Source organism: Colobus angolensis, unplaced genomic scaffold, assembly GCF_000951035.1.
Source record: "Colobus angolensis palliatus isolate OR3802 unplaced genomic scaffold, Cang.pa_1.0 Scaffold311, whole genome shotgun sequence".
Taxonomy (NCBI): domain Eukaryota; kingdom Metazoa; phylum Chordata; class Mammalia; order Primates; family Cercopithecidae; genus Colobus; species Colobus angolensis.
This window is the reverse complement of record NW_012116389.1, coordinates 1,287,843-1,306,915: the sequence shown is the minus strand read 5'-3', so window position 1 is coordinate 1,306,915 and position 19,073 is coordinate 1,287,843. Positions and strand designations below refer to the sequence as shown.

At 39.6% G+C, this 19,073-nt stretch overlaps 1 protein-coding gene across 1 annotated transcript in view; it reads left to right on the top strand.

The window, feature by feature from the left end:
- The window catches only part of ULK4 (unc-51 like kinase 4), a 728,320-nt gene that overhangs the window by 351,999 nt on the left and 357,248 nt on the right, over positions 1 to 19,073 (top strand). The window lies entirely within an intron of this gene.

Sequence of the window (19,073 nt, the reverse complement as noted above, 5' to 3'; positions counted from 1 at the left end):
TCTTATAAACTATAGTATAATATCTATACCAGAAAATCTGCATTGGTACAATGTGTCTGCATATCTCAATTTGTGTGATTTGTTGAGGTTTGTTTTATCATTATGTTCTATGGATGCCTGAAAAAAAATGTGTATTCTACTAGTATTCATTGGGGTATAGTATAAAAGTTGATTAGATCCTGTTGCTTGAAGATGCTGTTGAGTTCTTCTGTATCTTTGCCGATTTTCTTTCAGGTTATTCTATCAGTTGAGGAGAGAGGAGTGTTGGAGTCTTCAACTATAATTGTGGAGTTATTGTTTCTCCTCTCTTGTCTCTCTCCCAGTTTGTACTTCAGTGTTTTACACCTTTGTTGCTTGTTTCATACTTCTTGGTGAATGGAATGAAAATGATAATTTTATTATCATTTTATCATGACATAGTGTTTCTGTAGGTTCCTGTTAATTTCTTTCCTCTGAAGTTTATTTTTATTGCCTTTTGCATGCTCACTCTACCTTTATTATATTTTAAGTGAGTTTCTTGTGGACAACACGTAGTTTGGTCATTTATTTTCTTAATCTTTTCCACAAATCTGTCTCTTCAGTGTGTATTTAGACCTTTCCTATTTAATCTGATTTTTAATGTTTTGCATATTAAGCCTGCCATTTTATTTTAGTTTGTTTTTCTCTTTTGCATTTTGTTTCCTGTTTTCCTGTAGATTACATGAACACTTTTTAGATTTTCATTTTTATTTGTAGCGTTTTTGAGGGTTTGTTTTTGTATAGATTTGTTAGTGGTTACTCTCCGTATCATATTAGAAATATGTAAGTTATAGTCTACTAGTTTCATCATTTTACCAGTTTAAATAAAGTATAGAAACCTTGTTTGCCTCAACAGAAATTTCCTTTAAAAATTCAGCTCTGAAACTATGATTATGGTTCATTTTTAGGAGATTATAGTCCTTGGACTGCTATTAAAATTTTTTATGTAACTTTTTATTTTAGTATAGTTGTAGATGTACAGAAAGGTTGTAAAGGTAGTATAGTGAATTCCTGTATGCCCTTACCTAGTTTCTTCATTGTTAAGTTCTTACATTACAATGGTATATTTATCGTGACTAAGGATTCAATACTTCATTCAGTTTTCACTAGTTTTCTGTCTTTCTTCCTCTTTCTCTTTTCTCTTCTCTTTTCTTTTCTCTTCTTCTCTTTTCTTTCTCCTTCCTTTCCCCTTCCCTTCTGCCTTCCCATCCTCTTTCCCTTCCTTTTTCCCTTCCCCTTTCCCTTTTCTTCCCTTTTCCCTTCCCTTCCCTTGAGACAGAGTCTTGCTCTGTCATCTAGGCTTTAGGTACAGCATGATCATAACTCACCATAATCTCAAATTCCTGGGCTCAAGTGATCCTACCACCTCAGCCTCTTTAGTGGCTGGGATTGCAGGCACACACCACCATGCCTGGCTAATTTTATTTTACTTTTTGTAGAGATAGGGTCTCACTATGTTGCCCAGGCTGCTATTGAACTCCTGACCTCAAGAGATCCTCCTACCTTGACCTCCCAAAGTGCTAGGATTGTAGGTGTAAGCTACCATGTCCAGCCCAGATTTCACTAATTTTTTTATAGTAGTTTGTTTTGTTTTCCAAGACCCATCCAGAACACCACATTACACTTAGTCATCTTATCTCCTTAATCTCCTCTGATATGTGGCAGTTCCTCAGACTTTCTTTCTTTTGGATGACCTTAGTGGGTTTGAGTTGCACTGATGTTTTAAAGAGTGTCTCTGAATTAAAGTGTGTTCTTTTTATTTTTTTGTCATGATAAGATAAGCATTATGGGTTTGGGGGAGGAAAACCACAGAGGCGAGGTATCATTCTTATCACAGCATATTAAGGGTACATACAGTTAGCATGGCCTGTCTTTGATGTTAACCTTGATTTTGTGACTGAGGTTTTTCAGGCTTCTGTGCTGTAGAGTTAGTCCACTGTTTCCCTCTCGCCCTCCAACCTACAATTTTTCTACTTACCCTTTGAAAGCAAGTTTCTAAGTACTTCTGACACTTGAAGAATAGGAAATGAAGGTCTACCTCCTTGGGGGCAGAGTATCTGCATAAATTATTTGGAATTTTTCCCTACAGGAGATTCGCCTTCCCTCCCCCATTTATTCTCTGACAACTTTTAAAATTTCTTCCCTATTGTTGTGTCTTAAAGTGATTTTTCTTATTTTGGAAATTTGAGTTTTTTTCTAGAATACTATCGCTTTGTTATTTGAGTAGCATTATATAAAAAATATTTTTTAATGTTATTATTTACCCTGTCCTCTTCCTAATTTGATAACTTGTGACTTTTCCCATTTGGTTTATGTTAAGGTAGCTTGGTGTTTTATTTAACTTAATGGGTTTTTTTTCTCCTAAAGAACGAGCTCGTGAATAGTTATCAGTTCTACTGATTTTAGTCTGTTACATTGTTTTTTTTTTTTTTTTTGAGACGGAGTCTCGCTCTGCCGCCCAGGCTGGAGTGCAGTGGCCGGATCTCAGCTCACTGCAAGCTCCGCCTCCCGGGTTTATGCCATTCTCCTGCCTCAGCCTCCCGAGTAGCTGGGACTACAGGCGTCCGCCACGTCGCCCGGCTAGTTTTTTGTATTTTTTAGTAGAGACGGGGTTTCACCGTGTTAGCCAGGATGGTCTCGATCTCCTGACCTCGTGATCCGCCCGTCTCGGCCTCCCAAAGTGCTGGGATTACAGGCTTGAGCCACCGCGCCCGGCCACATTGTTTTATAAAACATCTTATTCCTTTTTTAAATAAGGGTTTTGTTCTTTTCCTGATCTCTTGATTCAAGTGCTTATCCCTTTATCAATTTTTCTTGTGTAAAATAGGCATCTATTTTTGTCTTCTCAACTAGAGCTACCTCTATTTCCTTGGGAGTGTGCTAGGGAGAGAAGGAAATGGGAAATGTTATGTGGAAGTTTTCTGTGTGACTTGTGGCAATCATTGCTAAATTCAGTCAGCTGGTTCATTGCCACTTCCGGGGTTAGAGAAAAGAATGAGCACTTGACTTGGCTTTGGTGAGCTCACGGTTTACTGTGGAGGCAGATGTAAATCCACAGTTATAATCCAGTATGGTGTAAGTTATTGCAGAGACACGGTGGTGCCACCTCTCTGATGTGGGGTAATCTGAACACGCATCCAGGAGAGAGGGGACACTCTGTTGAGCACGAAGTGTTGCAATTTGCAGAATGGACAATGTTATTCAGAAGCTACAGTGTATACTTGCCATGTTGCTTTCCCCCAAGTATGTATGCATCTGTCCTTTCTTTGCTTGGAAAACACTTTTTCTATTCTCCTATCAGAGTTAACTCCCATTGGTTCCCCTTCTCAAGACTCTCCTGACCAGGTTAGAGTTCTTTGCCACAGGTGCAACCCATACTTCTTTAGAACAGTTACCACAGTTTGCATTTGTACGTGGTTTTGCGTGATTAGTTGATTAAAGCCCACCAGTAGATTACTGACTTCATACAGCAGGAACTATGTCATATTTAGTCACCACCTGCACATACATCACTGACTGACACTCAGTAAATACCTGCATGAGGGAGTGAGTAGGTAAAGGGTAGTGGTGGTGGATGGGTGGATGGAATGTAGACTGGGTCCAGACTGTGACAAGCTTTTAGTCCGTGCTAAGGAGTTTGGACTTTCATGTCCTCTGATGAGCCTTGGAAAGCTATTAAGCAAGGATTTGGTCATTAGATTTGTATTTAGAAAGAGCCACCTAAGAGTCATATGTGTGAGGAACACATTTTGAAACATAAGAGTAATGTTAGCAGATAATGCTTGTTTTTGTAGATATTAAGCAATAGCTATGATTCATTAACTTTCTCATTTTGAAAATGCCTTTTCTGCCAGGCACAGTGGCTCACACCTGTAATCCCATCACTTTGAGAGGCCATGGCAGGCAAATCACTTGAGGCCAGGAGTTTGAGACCAGCCTGGTCAGCATGGCGAAACCCTGTCTCTACTAAAAATACAAAAATTAGCTGGGCATGGTGGCGCATGCGCCTGTAACCCCAGCTGTTCAGGAGGCTGAGGTGGGAGAGTAGTTTGAACTCAGGAGGCGGAGCTTGCAGTGAGCCCAGATCACGCCACTGAACTCTAGCCTGGGCGACAGAGCGAGACTCCGTCTCAAAAAACAACAAACAAACAAACAAAACGCCTTTTCTGAGCAGTTTTTTGTGTTTATGTACATTCTCTTCTGCGATGTGGTTTTCAAAGTTTGTACCTTTGGCAGGCCGAATACTGCTCCCACCCTCCAAGACATCCATGCCCTAATCCCTGAAACCTGTGAAAATGTTAGTTACATGGCATGTGGGAATTAATGTTGCAGATGGAGTTAAGGTTGTTAATCAGCTGACCTAAACACTAGATTAGCCTCATCCTAATCAGCTGATCTAAATATTAGTGTATCCTTATCCTAACCAGCTGACCTAAACATTAATTATCCTCATCCTAACCAGCTGACCTAAACGTTAATTATCCTCATCCTAATCAGCTGACCTAAACATTAGATTATCCTCATTGTAATCAGCTGACCTAAACATTAGATTATCCTCATCCCACAGCCCAGTGCAGTCACAAGGCTTCTTCAAATGTGGAAGGAGATAGAAAAAGGAGGTATCAGAGTGACATGATGCACTGTGTGAAAGACTCAAATGGCCATTGCTAGCTTTGATGTTGGAAGGGTGCCACAGGCAAAGGAATGCAGGCCGCCCCTAGAGACTAGAAAAGGCAATAAAACAGATTTTTCCCCTGGAGCCTCCAGAAAGAAGTGCAGCTCGGTGGACACCTTGATTTCTGTTCCAGTGAACGCTATCGGACCTCTGACATCTAGAACTGTAAGATAGTCAATTTATGTTATTTTAAGTAACAAAGTTTGTGATAATTTGTTACAGCAATAATACACTTACATAATACCACTTACTGTTTTTTTATAGTAAGCCTACCTCATGAAAAACAATATTCAGCAGTCTTTGTAGAAGCACAGACTGAGATTAAATGTGAACACTGTGTGTGTGTTGGGGGGGAGCGTATATGTGGGGGGGTTGATGTGTATTCTTTGGGCCATAAAAATAGCCACATATATTTGATGATGTTTCTTATATTAAAATTTGTGAATTTTTTCTAGTGCTGTTCCCACATGATTCATGTGTGAAGAATTCCTGCTGTGCCATATAACTGTGGCAGTTTCTAGATTTCGTTGTAAAAATGATCGATGTTGCTCTCCATGACAGAGTTTCCTTTGAAATACATTACTCACATGCTCTGGGAGATTGCTCACATATGTTTCTCTATCTGTTGGGTCTCCTGAGATGCTCCATATCTTTTGAAACACTGGATTTATGTTTTATTTCACCAATGTTTGATAGCTTTTTTTATAGCTCCAGTTGAGCTACTTTTAAACAATTAATATTTTAGAGGGTTTAGTTTGCAAAGTAAGCAGTGCTGTAAAGCCGTTTAGGTAGATGACTGGTCATGGCAGGCTGAAGCAAGGGTAGGTCTTTCCAACTCTCCCGCTGGTGGCTAACTGGGAGGGAGTGAGGAACTGGTCATGTGGGACCAGGACATCTCTGATCAGTTTTGCATGTTGGGGATTCTTGTAATGTTCAGTAGGTCCACTCATCCCCAAGGGGCCTTAGAACTCTTGAGGCTTATTAGCTTGAGCCCTTTGGGAACTCAGGATCTGCCAGTACTGAAAGATGTGCTTAGAAATGAGTTTTATCAGAACGTTATTTTTGATTTTACTTTAGGGAAATGCATGTTAAGAGAATCCAGTGCACCTGCTGTGCTTAGGAGTTTGGTTTCGTTTTTTTGCTTTTCTCCACGTGTTGCATTGCAGATTGCAAATTGAAGTAGATAGACTTCGCCTCGACTGTGAAGGGCTGCTCCCCTCCCAAAAAATCTCTAGGTTTGTGTTTTGAGAAGCATATCTCTTTTTTGTCTTCCTTAAGAATTATCCAGTGGTAAATCAGCCTTCTTGGGGCAGTAATCAAAGAGAAACGATTCTGCAGGTGCCTGGACTATCTGCCTAAAAAATTCAACCTGGGATGGGCTATGCGGAGGTGGAGAGAGAGGGATTATGTTACAGAGCTAACTTTCACTTAAGAGATAAAATATAGCTGTAAAATTTGCCATGTCTTGATCTGTGCAAGGCCCTGGAGGTTTTGAGCCTAAAGGGAAAAAAGCCACCAATGTATCTCCCTTGGTCCACACAGAAAAAGGAAGTTCCTTGAGCCATGTTGTTTCCTGGAGAATCCTTTGGCAGGGTCCAGCTTCAAGAGAGCAAGTAAGAGTTAGCTTTGGATGGTCTATGGTTGACACATAAGGACTTACTTTGAGATTTTTCCATTATGCTCCACCACAGAGTGAGGAGACTACCCCTCCCAGTCACCTCTGTGCTGTGTGAAAACAGGGGCCTTCACAGGACTTTACTTATGTCTCCTGAGAGGGGAGTGTGCAGGAGGGGTGGCCTGTTTTCTGTCCTGACCACCAACCCCACCCCAAGGGAACTACAACAGAGAGACCTGGGGTGGGATGGCGCCTATATCTAGAGTGTAGAAGTCAAGGGGAACATCACACACCGGGGCCTATCATGGGGAGGGGGGAGGGATTGCATTGGGAGTTATACCTGATGTAAATGACGAGTTGATGGGTGCTGATGAGTTGATGGGTACAGCACACCAACATGGCACAAGTATATATATGTAACAAACCTGCATGTTATGCACATGTACCTTAGAACTTAAAGTATAATAAAAATAAAAATTAAAAAAAAAACCTTTACCATAGAAAATTAAATGTGGCAAAGTGCTAAGTATTAAGTAAAAACAAAACAAAACAAAAACAAAAACAGGGATACTACTAAATAGTGTACAATGCACTCAGCAACCCCCAAAACAATTATCCAGCCCACGATGTCAATAGTGCTGACACTGAGAAACCTTGCACTAGAATCAGGCTGAATTTCTTCCTTTCTGTAATAACGTCTGTCATCTTTCTTGGTGACTTTTGTTTTCATACGGATGGCCCATCCCGCACTTTGGCCACTCAGTACCTTAACTGTCTTGCTTCTAATGTTCTATTCTGTCCGCCTACACACACCTCATGCACACATTCCATGGACACATCTCTGACCTTGTGATCTGTCATAATTGAACTACTTTTATGACCTTGATTTCACACATCTCACTCCGAATGCCACCTCCTGTCCTTCCAGCTCACCCATGACAGTTCTCTCAGGAATTCTTTACCCTCACAGAAATGTCCAGACCATTGACCCAGCCATTCTCACTATCTTCCCAACTCTTTGTGTCTTCTCTTCCCTTTCTTAGCTTGGATTCCATGATTTTGCCCATCTCAAGCCCTTGAAAATACCCGAATTCCCTTGCCCCCTTCCCTGTATCTTACTCATCTGTCAGAGCAACAGCTTTTATTAAGCCCAACTCCTAACTCTCCTATTCTTCAATAGCACCTGAAAAATTAAAATCTCCTGCAGAAAAATACACAATTATACCAACTGGTTTCTCTTTAAATAACTTGACTATATCTCAGCTGGAAATTCATGCTGCTTTATGTGTATGATTCCCACCCTCTAAAACAAATGCCCCCAATGTGCAGCTGCCTTAAGGTTTATTGAGACATGAAGTGTTCCATTTCAATACCAAACCTGTCAACCTGCAGGCAAGTATACTGATACTCCCATCTTTCTTTTTTGTCATCCCCCCGATGTAATGACTAGAATATCCCTGCTTCTATCAAAGCCAAACCAAGTTCTAGTTGTGCCCTGGGCCCATTCCTTTTTGCCTTTGTAAGGTCTTCTGCTGCTGTTAACTTCTCTCTCTTTTTATTTTATTTTATTTTTTATTTTACTTTAAGTTCTATGGTACATGTGCACAACGTACAGGTTTGTTACATATGTATACATGTGCCATGTTGGTGTGCTGCACCCATTAACTCGTCATTTACATTAGGTATATCTCCTAATGCTATCCCTCTCCTCTCCCCCCACCCCACAACAGGCCCCAGTGTGTGATGTTCCCCTTCCTATGTCCAAGTGTTCTCATTGTTCAGTTCCCACTTATGAATGAGAACATGCAGTGTTGCTGAGAATGATGGTTTCCAGCTTCATCCATGTCCCTACAAAGGACATGAACTCATCCTTTTTTATGGCTGCGTAGTATTCCATGGTGTATATGTGCCACATTTTCTTAATCCAGTCTATCATTGATGGACATTTGGGTTGATTCCAAACCTTTGCTATTGTGAATAGTGCTGCAGTAAACATGTGTGCATGTGTCTTTATAGTAGCATGATTTATAATCCTTTGGGTATATACCCAGTAATGGGATGCCTGGGTCAAATGGTATTTCGAGTTCAAGATCCTTGAGGAATCGCCACACTGTCTTCCACAATGGTTGAACTAATTTACAGTCCCACCAACAGGGTAGAAGTGTTCCTATTTCACCATATCCTCTCCAGCACCTGTTGTTTCCTGACTTTGTAATGATCGCCATTCTAACTGGTGTGAGATGGTATTTCATTGTGGTTTTGATTTGCATTTCTCTGATGGCCAGTGATGATGAGCATTTTTTCAGGTGCTCTGACTCTTGTTAGGAAATACTAGGGATACTCTTAACTTCACATCCCTTTGCAGCTATTCCTTCGTTTCTCTGATCACCCTCACTGCTAAATTTCTTGAAAGAGTTGTCTTTGGCACTGTCTTTTCTTTGCCTTGTTATTCCCTCAGCTACTTAGTGGTTTTTTGGTTTCTCTTCTTTACTGAGATTGCACTTTTTAATGTCACCAATGAGTATCACATTGGCCCATCCCATAGTCACCTCTCTGTCATTACTTCCTTGGCCTGAAAACAGTTCTTAAGAAAATGAACACCCTCACTTGTTGAGACATTCTTCTGTGTTGACTTCTGTGGCACCACACCCTCCAGTTTCCCTCCCACCTACCTGGTACAACTTCTTAGTCTCCTTTGCTGACTCCTCAAGCTGTATCTGACCACGAAGGTTCAGAGGACCCCCAAGCTCTGTCTTGGAACACCTTTTCTTTTTTATCTACACAGTTGCCCTTAAGTAAATCCATCTATGCTGGTAGCTTCAAATATTCTTTTATTAGTAATTCTTCATTAGCCTCCTTTTGTAGGATTATTAGGTACCTTTTACCTTGCTCAGTGCCCCAAGAGGCTGGCCAACCAGCTATCTTACCTGGTCTCTGTAGCTTGCTGGCTTCTAGTTGGGTGCTGCCAGAAGTTGACCCCGGCAGGATCAGCAGGCAGGAGGAGGAAGAGGTCAAGTCACTTCAGGCCTAAGGGGCTTACTGGCTGGTCTCTGGGTGCTTTACCACCCCTTGCAGGTCCTCTGAAGCTGGCCTGCACATCTGTAGAGCCCCTTCTTTAAATTATTTTCAGTTAAACCCTTTTGAGTGTGTCATCTGTTCTGATCAGTGTGCCATCTCTAATCTGAAAAAAGTATCCTAAGTATCTTAAAAATGTCTTAAACTTTATGTAGCCAAATAGATCTTTTGATCCTGTACTCATTGCCCTTCCTCTCATATACCAAAACTGCTCCTTCCACAGGTTTTTCCTGTCTCAGTGACATATATCTCTCCCTAGCCATATAATACAGACTGGGATCAGCCTTTCTTCTTCACCTAAGCATAGCTCAGTTTGTCTCCTTTTCTCCATCTCCATTACTCTCCCCGTAGTCCAAGCCACCATCCTGTCTCAGCTGCACTGCTCTGGAGCCTGACTCATCTCCCTGCTTCTCCTTTCATCTTCCCTGCTATTTGCATTCCCTTTAGCTAGATTTGCTATATTTGATTTTCTTACAAATGGAAATTATATATTCTTCTTCAGCTTAAAACCTACAATGGCTTAACATCCAATTGAAAATCCAAATCTCTATAACTGGGGATATAAAGCACCACTTCTGTCCCTCGCATCTCTCTTCCACCCCATCTCATACCATTCACCCCTTCACCTGTATTCTTTAGCCATAGTGGCATTTTATTTGATAGTTTATGTTATGTTATGTTATGTTAGATAATCTCATTCTGTCATGCAGGCTGAACTTCAGTGTTGTGATCATAGCTCACTGCTGCCTTGAACTCCTGGGCTTGAGATCCTCCCACCTCAGCCTCCTAAGTAGCTGGAACTGTAGGCACCTGCCACCACACCCAGCTAATTTAAAAAATGTTTTTATAGAGATGGGAGTCTCACTGTGTTGCTTAGGCTGGCCTCAAACTCCTGGCCTCAAGTCATTGTCCTATGTTGGCCTCCCAAAGTGCTGAGATTATAAACATGAACTGCTGTGCCCGGCTCACAAAGCCCTTCCTGTTTCTTGTGTGTATAAGTAAGCAACTATGCATATTTTGGTTTTCTGATGGTTTGCATGAATTTAAAATGATATGTTCTATGACAGGAAATAACATCTAAGAAATAACTTATAAAATTTACTGTCTTTTGAAAATAACTCTGCTTGCCCACCTGCCTTCTTTCTCCTTCCCTTTTCCTCCCCTCTCTCTCTTTTCTCCCTTTCGACACAGTCTGGCTCCATCACACAGGCTGGAGTGCAGTGGTGCTGCCTCAGCTCACTGCAACCTCCACCTCCCAGGCTCAAGCCATCTTCCCACCTCAGACCCCTCTCCCCCAACCCCAATAGCTAGGACTACACATGCATGCCATGACACCTGGCTAAGTTATTTAATTTTTTTTTTTTTTTGTAGAGACAGGGTTTCACCATGTTGCCCAGGCTGGTCTGAGCTCCTGAGCTCGAGTGATCTGCCCTCCTCAGCCCCCTCAAAGTGCTGGGATTACAGAAGTGAGCCACTGTGCCCAGCCAGGCTATTTTTCTTTTTACACAAGTGGTACATTTAGATCATCATTGTATAAAAACTAAAATATAAAGAAAAGCCTGAAGAAGAAAATAGAAATTAGCTATGACTCTGTGCCGAGAGATATTCATAGTTAGCATTTATTTTAGTGTATATATTTCTGTGTATCTCTCTCTCTGTAGTTACTGATGTAGATATAACTATCAGCTATAGCCAGTCATCTCTTTGCATGGTTCCAGCATCCATGAATTTCAGTTACCGTGGTTTGGTTAAATAACTCCAGTTCCCCTGCAACATGGTTCAGATTTCTGTTACAGATTTCATTGTGTTTCTGGATGCGTATGTGTGTGTAGGGTATATGGTGAGTAACTGCATAATGTACAAACTTGCCTGGTAGATCTTCAGTCAACAAATCACTAAATAAGAGATGCACATCATGATTAGTGACCTATCACATCACTTCTTTCAAAGTCTTTCAGTGATTTGTCACTTTGCATCAGCTCTTGTTTAGACAGCAAAGTAAGTAGTTGTGTTTTCTCCTTGTCTCTTAGTGATAAACTCACATGACCTTTTACAAGAATGGATAGTTGAGAGACTGGCCAACAAAAGTAAAAGTTCAGCAAAGAAACAAAATATAATAATACTAGAAATGAAATTTGAATTAAATATAAGGGGAGTTAGGGAAGAAATAGCTGATTGTGGTACTGGTGAGCTGCTGCTTTCTAGAATTCCTATGTATGCAGCCGGAGGAACTTGGTGAAGGTGAACTTGTTGACATTAGTGAGGAAAGTGGTTATGACACAAAGCATGAGGATGTCCTAGAGGAAGTGACATCAGTTAAAAAAAAAAAATCAACATTAAGAGAACTCACACAGATATTTCAAAACACTGAAAGCACAAATGATAAAATGTTAGGAGTGTGACGATTCCCGAAAACATAGATAAGATACTTTGTATCATAAGTGATATGATAAAGAGAAGGTTAACACCATTTTAACTACTCTTCATAAGTGTTTTGCAGAGAAATAAAACATGTTAATTCTCAATGTTTGTTTCAAATTACAGTGTACTAAAGTGCTAGGTTTGCTATTTTTTACTTCTCTATGTATTTATAACTGATAAGTTTTTAACGTTTTGACAACAAATTTTATTTTTATTGTTATTTTTAAATTTTTAAAAATTTCCATATGTTATTGAGGAACAGGTAGTGTTTGGTTACATGAGTAAGTTCTTTAGTGGTGATTTGTGAGATTTTGGTGCACCCATCACCTGAGCAGTATACACTGCACCCAATTTGTAGTCTTGTATCCCTCACCCCTTTCCCACCCTTTCTCCCTGTAGCCTTTTTCCAGTACTTCAGGCAGCCTGCCCCAAGGACCCCTGTGAGGCAAGGCAGAAATGGTTTTCCAGGGAACCCAGAGAGCCCACAGGGCTTTTCCCGCTGCTTCCTCTACACGTATATTTCACTCGGCTCCCTAAATTGACTCAGTTCCAGGTAAAAGTCAGAATCTTCTGTGATTTAGACCTTCAGGTTCCCCAGTGAGGTTGTGTGTTCAGGGATGGATGATCCCCACTTCCCACTTCCACAGTTTGGGCACTCACAGTATTTGGGGTGTCTCCCGGGTGCTGCAGGAGCAATATGCTTCCTTCAGTGGGTCTGTGGCTTCTCTCGGCTCTCCTGATTTATTCCTGCGGTAGTTCTGGAGCAAAAGTTCCCGATGCGAGACCCCACATGCTGCTCTGTCCATCCAAGTGGGAGCTGCAATCTAGTCCTGCCTGCCATCCGTCATGATCCTCCAGTGTCCCTTGACAACAAATTTTAAAGATTATGGAGCAATTGTAATTTTTTATCTATTAATTATTAGTGAGATGGCTTTGTACAGTTTCAGCTGGTATGGCTATTTTAATAGTCTTACATAAACTGTGCAACATGGGGGCTGCCTAAATAGAACAATTATCTTTATTCTTATGGCCAAATATTTGCCACATAACACATTCTACTTATACATATGTTGTGAATCTAATCATACATCATTTTTAACCTTGTCCAGTTGTTTTAAAGAAATTTAAATGTAAAAATAAGTTTAAAAAATATTTACTCATATTAACTGTCTTCTTAGGAGACCTTCATTCCTTTGTCTACTTCCAGCTTGTCCAACCTGCGGCCCAGGACAGCTTTGAATGTGACCCAACACAAATTTGTAAACTTTCTTAAAACATTATGAGATTTGTGCACAGGCTTTTTTTATTTTAGTTTTTTGTTTTTGCTCATCAATTATCAGTAGTGTATTTTATTTATGGCCCAAGACAGTTCTTCCAGTGTGGCCCAGGGAAGCCAAAAGATTGGGCATCTCATTTAGACTCTATTCAACTTTCATTTTTATCTTTTAAAAAAAATTTGAAAAACTTTCCCTACCCTCTACTTCTTTTTTTACCATGCAGGAATACTGGCAAAGAATTCTTCCCACTTTTGTTTGCTGAAAAAGTTTTTATTTCACCTTCATCTTTGAAAGATATATTCACTGAGTACAATTTTTCGTTCATTAGTTTTTCTTTTTTTTTTTTGAGACGGAGTCTCGCTCTGTGGCCCGGGCTGGAGTGCAGTGGCCGGATATCAGCTCACTGCAAGCTCCGCCTCCCGGGTTTACACCATTCTCCTGCCTCAGCCTCCTGAGTAGCTGGGACTATAGGCGCCCGCCACCTCGCCCGGCTAGTTTTTTGTATTTTTAGTAGAGACGGGGTTTCACTGTGTTAGCCAGGATGGTCTGGATCTCCTTACCTCGTGATCCGCCCGTCTCGGCCTCCCAAAGTGCTGGGATTACAGGCTTGAGCCACCGCGCCTGGCCTAGTTTTTCTTTTAATATTTCAAAGATGCTTTTCAGCGTCTTCTGGCTTGCACAGTTACTAATAAGTCTGCTATCATTTTTATATTTGTTCTTTTCTATCTAATATCATTTTTTCCCTTTGCTTTTAAGATTTTCCTTTTGTTTCTGGTTGTCAGCAATCTGATTATGATTAGTCTTGGTGTGTGGAGGGTGTGTGTGTGCATATGTGTGTTTGTGACTGTTTATCCATCTGTGGTTTATTAAGCTCTCGAATCTGTGGAATTATGATTTTGCTCAAATAAAAAATTCTTGAACTATTATTTCTTCAAAAAGCTTTTTGTCCCCTTTCCTCTTATCCTATTTTATCCTCCAATTATATATATGTTAGGCTGCTTGATATGATCCCATAAGACACTGAACCTCTGTTTATTTTGTTTTTCAGAGTTTTTTTTTTCTGTACTTAGTTGTGGATATATTCTATTGCTGGGTCTTCAAGTTCACTGACCTTTTTGTCTGTTGTGTCTAATTTGTTGGTAACTCAATCTAGTGAAATTAGTATTTTAGATGTATTTGTTTTGTTTGTTTGTTTGTTTGAGACAGAGTCCCTCTCTGTTGCCCAGGCTAGAGTGCAGTGGTGTGATCTTGGCTCACTGCAGCCTCCGCCTCCCAGGTTTAAACAATTCTCCTGTCTCAGCCAACTGAGTTGCTGGGACTACAGGTGCATGCCACCATGCCTGGCTTTGTTTTTTTTTTTTTTTTTGTATTTTTAGTAGAGACGGGGTTTTACCATATTGGTCAGGCTGCTCTTGAACTCCTGGCCTGAGATGATCCACCTGCCTCACCCTCCCTAAGTGCTGGGATTACATGTGTGAGCCACTGCACCAGGCCCTTCTTTTTTATTTTAAAAACTTGCATTTGGGGGCCGGGTGTGGTGGCTCACGGCTGTAATCTCAGCACTTTGGGAGGCCGAGGTGGGTGGATCATGAGGTCAGGAGATAGAGACCATCCTGCCTAACACGGTGAAACCCCGTCTCTACTAAAAATACAAAAAATTAGCCGGGTGTGGTGGTGGGCGCCCATAGTCCCAGCTACTCGGGAGGCTGAGGCAGGAGAATGATGTGAATCCAGGAGGCAGAGCTTGCAGTGAGCCGAGTTCATGCCCACCTCATTCCAGCCTGGGCAACAGAGCGAGACTCCATCTCAAAAACAAAAACAAAAACAAAAAACTTGCATTTGGTTGTTTGAAACATCTCTTTATCCCATTATATTCATTTTTCTTTACACTCTTGAGCTTATAGTGTGTCTTTATAATAGAAATTTTAGCTTTTTTGTTTGAACTTGGACTATTTCTGTCATTTCTGGGTCTTGACTTTTTTGGCTGATTTTTCTTTTTATGAGTCCCATTTTTGCATTTCTTCTTTTGTCTAGCAATATTTCATTTCTGACATTGTAAATTTTGCATTAAGTCTGTCATGTAGATTTTTCTAAAGAGTGTTGGATTTTTTTCTGGTAGGCAATAAAGTTACTTTTACATTATTTTAACTTTTTAGGGGTTTGCTTTAAAGCTCTTTTAAGGCATATTTAGAAGTTCCTTTATTTTAGGAGTAAGACTGTTCTGTTTCTAAGGCATTGCCATTCTGAATTATTTTTACAAAAGTCACTGTATATTCAACGTGGCCTCTGTGGTCTGGCTGGTGAGAACTGCAGTGATTCCCTGGCGTTGTGTGAGCTCTGGGAATTGTTTCTCTTACTCTTACCTAGTAACTCATTTCTTAGGATTTTTTTTTGTTTTGTTTTTTGGCCTGGCCTGTGGTGTTTTTTCCTGTGCATATGCAGATTGATTTCAAAAATCCACCGGAACCTTTGTACAGATTTCCCAAGTTTTTTTCTCTTTGTAACTCTCTTCTCTCTGGAATTCTACCACCTAAATTCTAGCATCTCCACACTCTATTTCCTTTCTCCTTAACTTATCTAGATTGCTGGATTCTGTATAGGTTCCTGCTCACTATGGCTCTGTCTGAAAAGTGACTCATAGTAGAACAGCTGGTCAATGGTAGGTTTGCCTCACTTGTTTATTTCTCTTTTAGAGATCATAGTCCTGTGCTATTTTTTTTTTAATATTTGTCTAATTTTCTAATGTTTGACAGAGGTAGGGTACTTGCAGATCCTCTTAATCCCTCATGGTTGGAAGGTGAAGTCCAAGAATATCCATTTTATGACGTGTCTCATTCTCCTTCCAGAATGTTAATAACACAAGGCAGGGACCATGTGGCTGAACATCAACAACACTAGCTGGCACTGGACACATACTGCTTAATGAGAACTTGCTAAATGGAAATAGCAATTGAGATCTTAGGACCATCTTAAAAAATACTGAACTCAGTGCTTCATTGATTTTATGTTTTCTTTATTACCATGGCTTAAAATATATGACTGTCATACCTAAATTTATTTAAATGACTGGATGCCCTATATATCAACTGTAACCTTAAATTTTTGTGTTTTAAAACTTCATATATCAATGTAGATTATTATAATTTGTGTTCACTGGTATAAATCACATTGTAAAATATGCTTTATGCATTAGGGAATAAGGTCTTGTTATTAGAATGGGTCTGTGCACTTGCCCTGCTGTTTGGTAGATGCAGAGGTTGTGTGATGTACAGCCAGGCCAGAATGGTAGCAGACAGGACACCTGGGTGTCTCTTGCCACTCTTTGGTTGCCTGTTCTTCTCAGATCCTCAGCTTGCCCATAGATAACAGTTCAGAGTGGTGAACTCAGTCCCACAGTTTCTTTTAGCTTCAAACACTATGATTTTTGTCATAATTTTTCTGTGAAAATTTGAAAATTCAAAGCATAATGGTTTTATCTGTGAATTGAATGTAATTTTGAAAAATCAAGTTATATAGGCAAGTTTGTATGCAAGTATATATTTTTAGGTTCCAAAAGTATATTTTAATTGCATTTTACAAAGGATCATGTGTTAAATAAAATGTCCTGTCAGTCAGATGTTCTATGTATGTATATTTCTCCTGCTTTTTGCTCCTTTAGTGTAGGCCATTGTGTGTGTTTTTTCCTCACCACCTGCTTCTTTTGTTTGCAGTTCTATTGTGGCACCTTTCTCTGGCATCCTGAAGCCTGTCTGCCCAGATGTCCTTAAATCTGGCCAAAGCCTGATTTCAACAGCAATCTTTTGGATAAAAGAACTTCTAGTTCCTTTGTATAGTTTGGCAGATCTAATTAGTGCTCCTGACTTAAGCTGTATTTAAAGTAATCATTTTAATCTTTTGTTCATCATATATTGTCATCTGTTATAAAGAAAATAACAAAAGATCACTTTTCAATTGTCTTCAGCTTAAAAACTGGAGGAAATTGTATTAAATACTAAAATTATAAGTGCTAATTAACTGATATTAAACGATTTAATTTTAAAGTTTTTATCTGTGACATGAACAACACTTACAAGAGCATCATGGTGTTTTCAGTTTTCAATTCGTAAAGTAATATTACTAAGCACTGGTATTGTGCCAGGTCGTAGGGGCTAGGACTACCAAGATAGGTAATATTTAGCCTTTGCCTTCAGGTGACTTTATCTAGTTATAATCCAAGGCTACTGGGAATTGAAGGAACTAAGGTACCAAATGAATATTTCACAGCTTTTTTCTGATTACCTATAAGGTAATAGTTCTTTCTCAGGATTTCAAAGCTATATATCTACATGGAGTCAAATTCAACCTCAATGCATTTTATCAGTGTGGCAGTCAGAATTCTAATATGTCTCCCAGGAGCTCTATCCCCACTACATGCCAAAAGGGAGTTTACAGACTTAATTAAATTGCTAATCAGTTGACCTTAGGATAGGGAGATTATGCAGGTGGGCCTAACCTCATGACATGAGCTTTTCAAAGAGAAGTAGTTTCTTCAGTTGGTTGCAGAATAGGAAATCAGAGATACTCAAAATATGAGAAGGAGTGAATGCCAGAGAATTCTGTTTGGAATGGAAGGATCCATGGAGCAAGGACCTGAGAGTGGCTTTTAGCAGTTGAGAGTGGTTTTCATCCAGCAGCCAGTAAGAGAACAGGCACTTCAGTCTTACAGCCACAAGAAACTGAATTCTGTTAGCAATCTGGATGAACTCAGAAGAGGATTCTTCCATGGAGCCTCTGGATAAGAGTGTTGCCTATAGCTGACACTTTGATTTTAGTATTGTGAGACCCTAAGTGGAGAACCCAGTTGAGCCTGCCTGAAATTCTGAGCTACAGAAACTAAGATAATAAATGGCTGGTGGTGTCGTGTTTTTTTGCCCCTAAGAATTAATAATTTATTAATACTATCAAATATCCAGTCAGTGTTCAAATTTTCAATTGTCTTTTAAATGATTTTTTACAGTTTATTTGAATAAGTTCACATTGATAGTACATCTTTTAAGTTCTTTTCATCTTTTCCTTCTTTTTCTTTCTTTCTGATATTGAAGAAACAAAAATAGTTTTTCCTGCAGTACTTCCCATAGACTACGTTCTCATAAGTCATTTAACATATTCTGTGACCACTTTTTTTCTAATATCTTTCTATTGTGGCAAAAACCACATAACATTAAATTTACCATTTTAACCATTTTTAAATGTAAAGTTTATTAACACTAAGTATATTCACATTGTCGTACAATGAATCTCTAGAACTTGTTTCGTCTTGTAAAACTGAAACTGTGTTTCCATTAAACATTGTTTTCGACCCTCTTCCCTCCCTTAATCTCTTTGCAGTCACCTGTCTACTTTTTGCTTCTAGGATTTTGACTACTTTACATCATGGAATGGAATCATACAGTATTTTTCCTTTTGTGACTGGCTTATTTCACGTAGCATAATGTCCTTGAGATTCATCCATGTTGTTGCAAATAACAGCACTTCCTTCTTTTTTAAAGAGAATAGTATTCCAATATGCATATAGAACCTATTTTCCCTATCCATTCATTGATGGACACTCAAGATGATTCCATATCTTAGCTACTGTGAATAATGCAGAAGTGAACATGAATGGGCAATCATCTCATTGAGATCCTGTTTTGAATTCTTTTGGATATATACCCAGAAGTGTGATTGCTAGATCAAATGATAATTTTACTTTAAATGTTTCGAGGAACCTCCATACTGTTTTCCATAATGGTTACACCATTTTACATTCCCACTAACAGTGTACAGGGGTTCCAGTTTCTACCTGTCCTCACCATTTTTTTTTAATATATAGGGGCCATCCTAATAGGTATGAACTGATATCTCATTGTGGTTTTGATTTGCGTTTGTCTTATAATTAGTGATGCTAAGCATCTTTTCATCTGCTTGTTGGCAATTTGTATTTCATCTTTAGAGAATGGTCTATTGAAGTCTT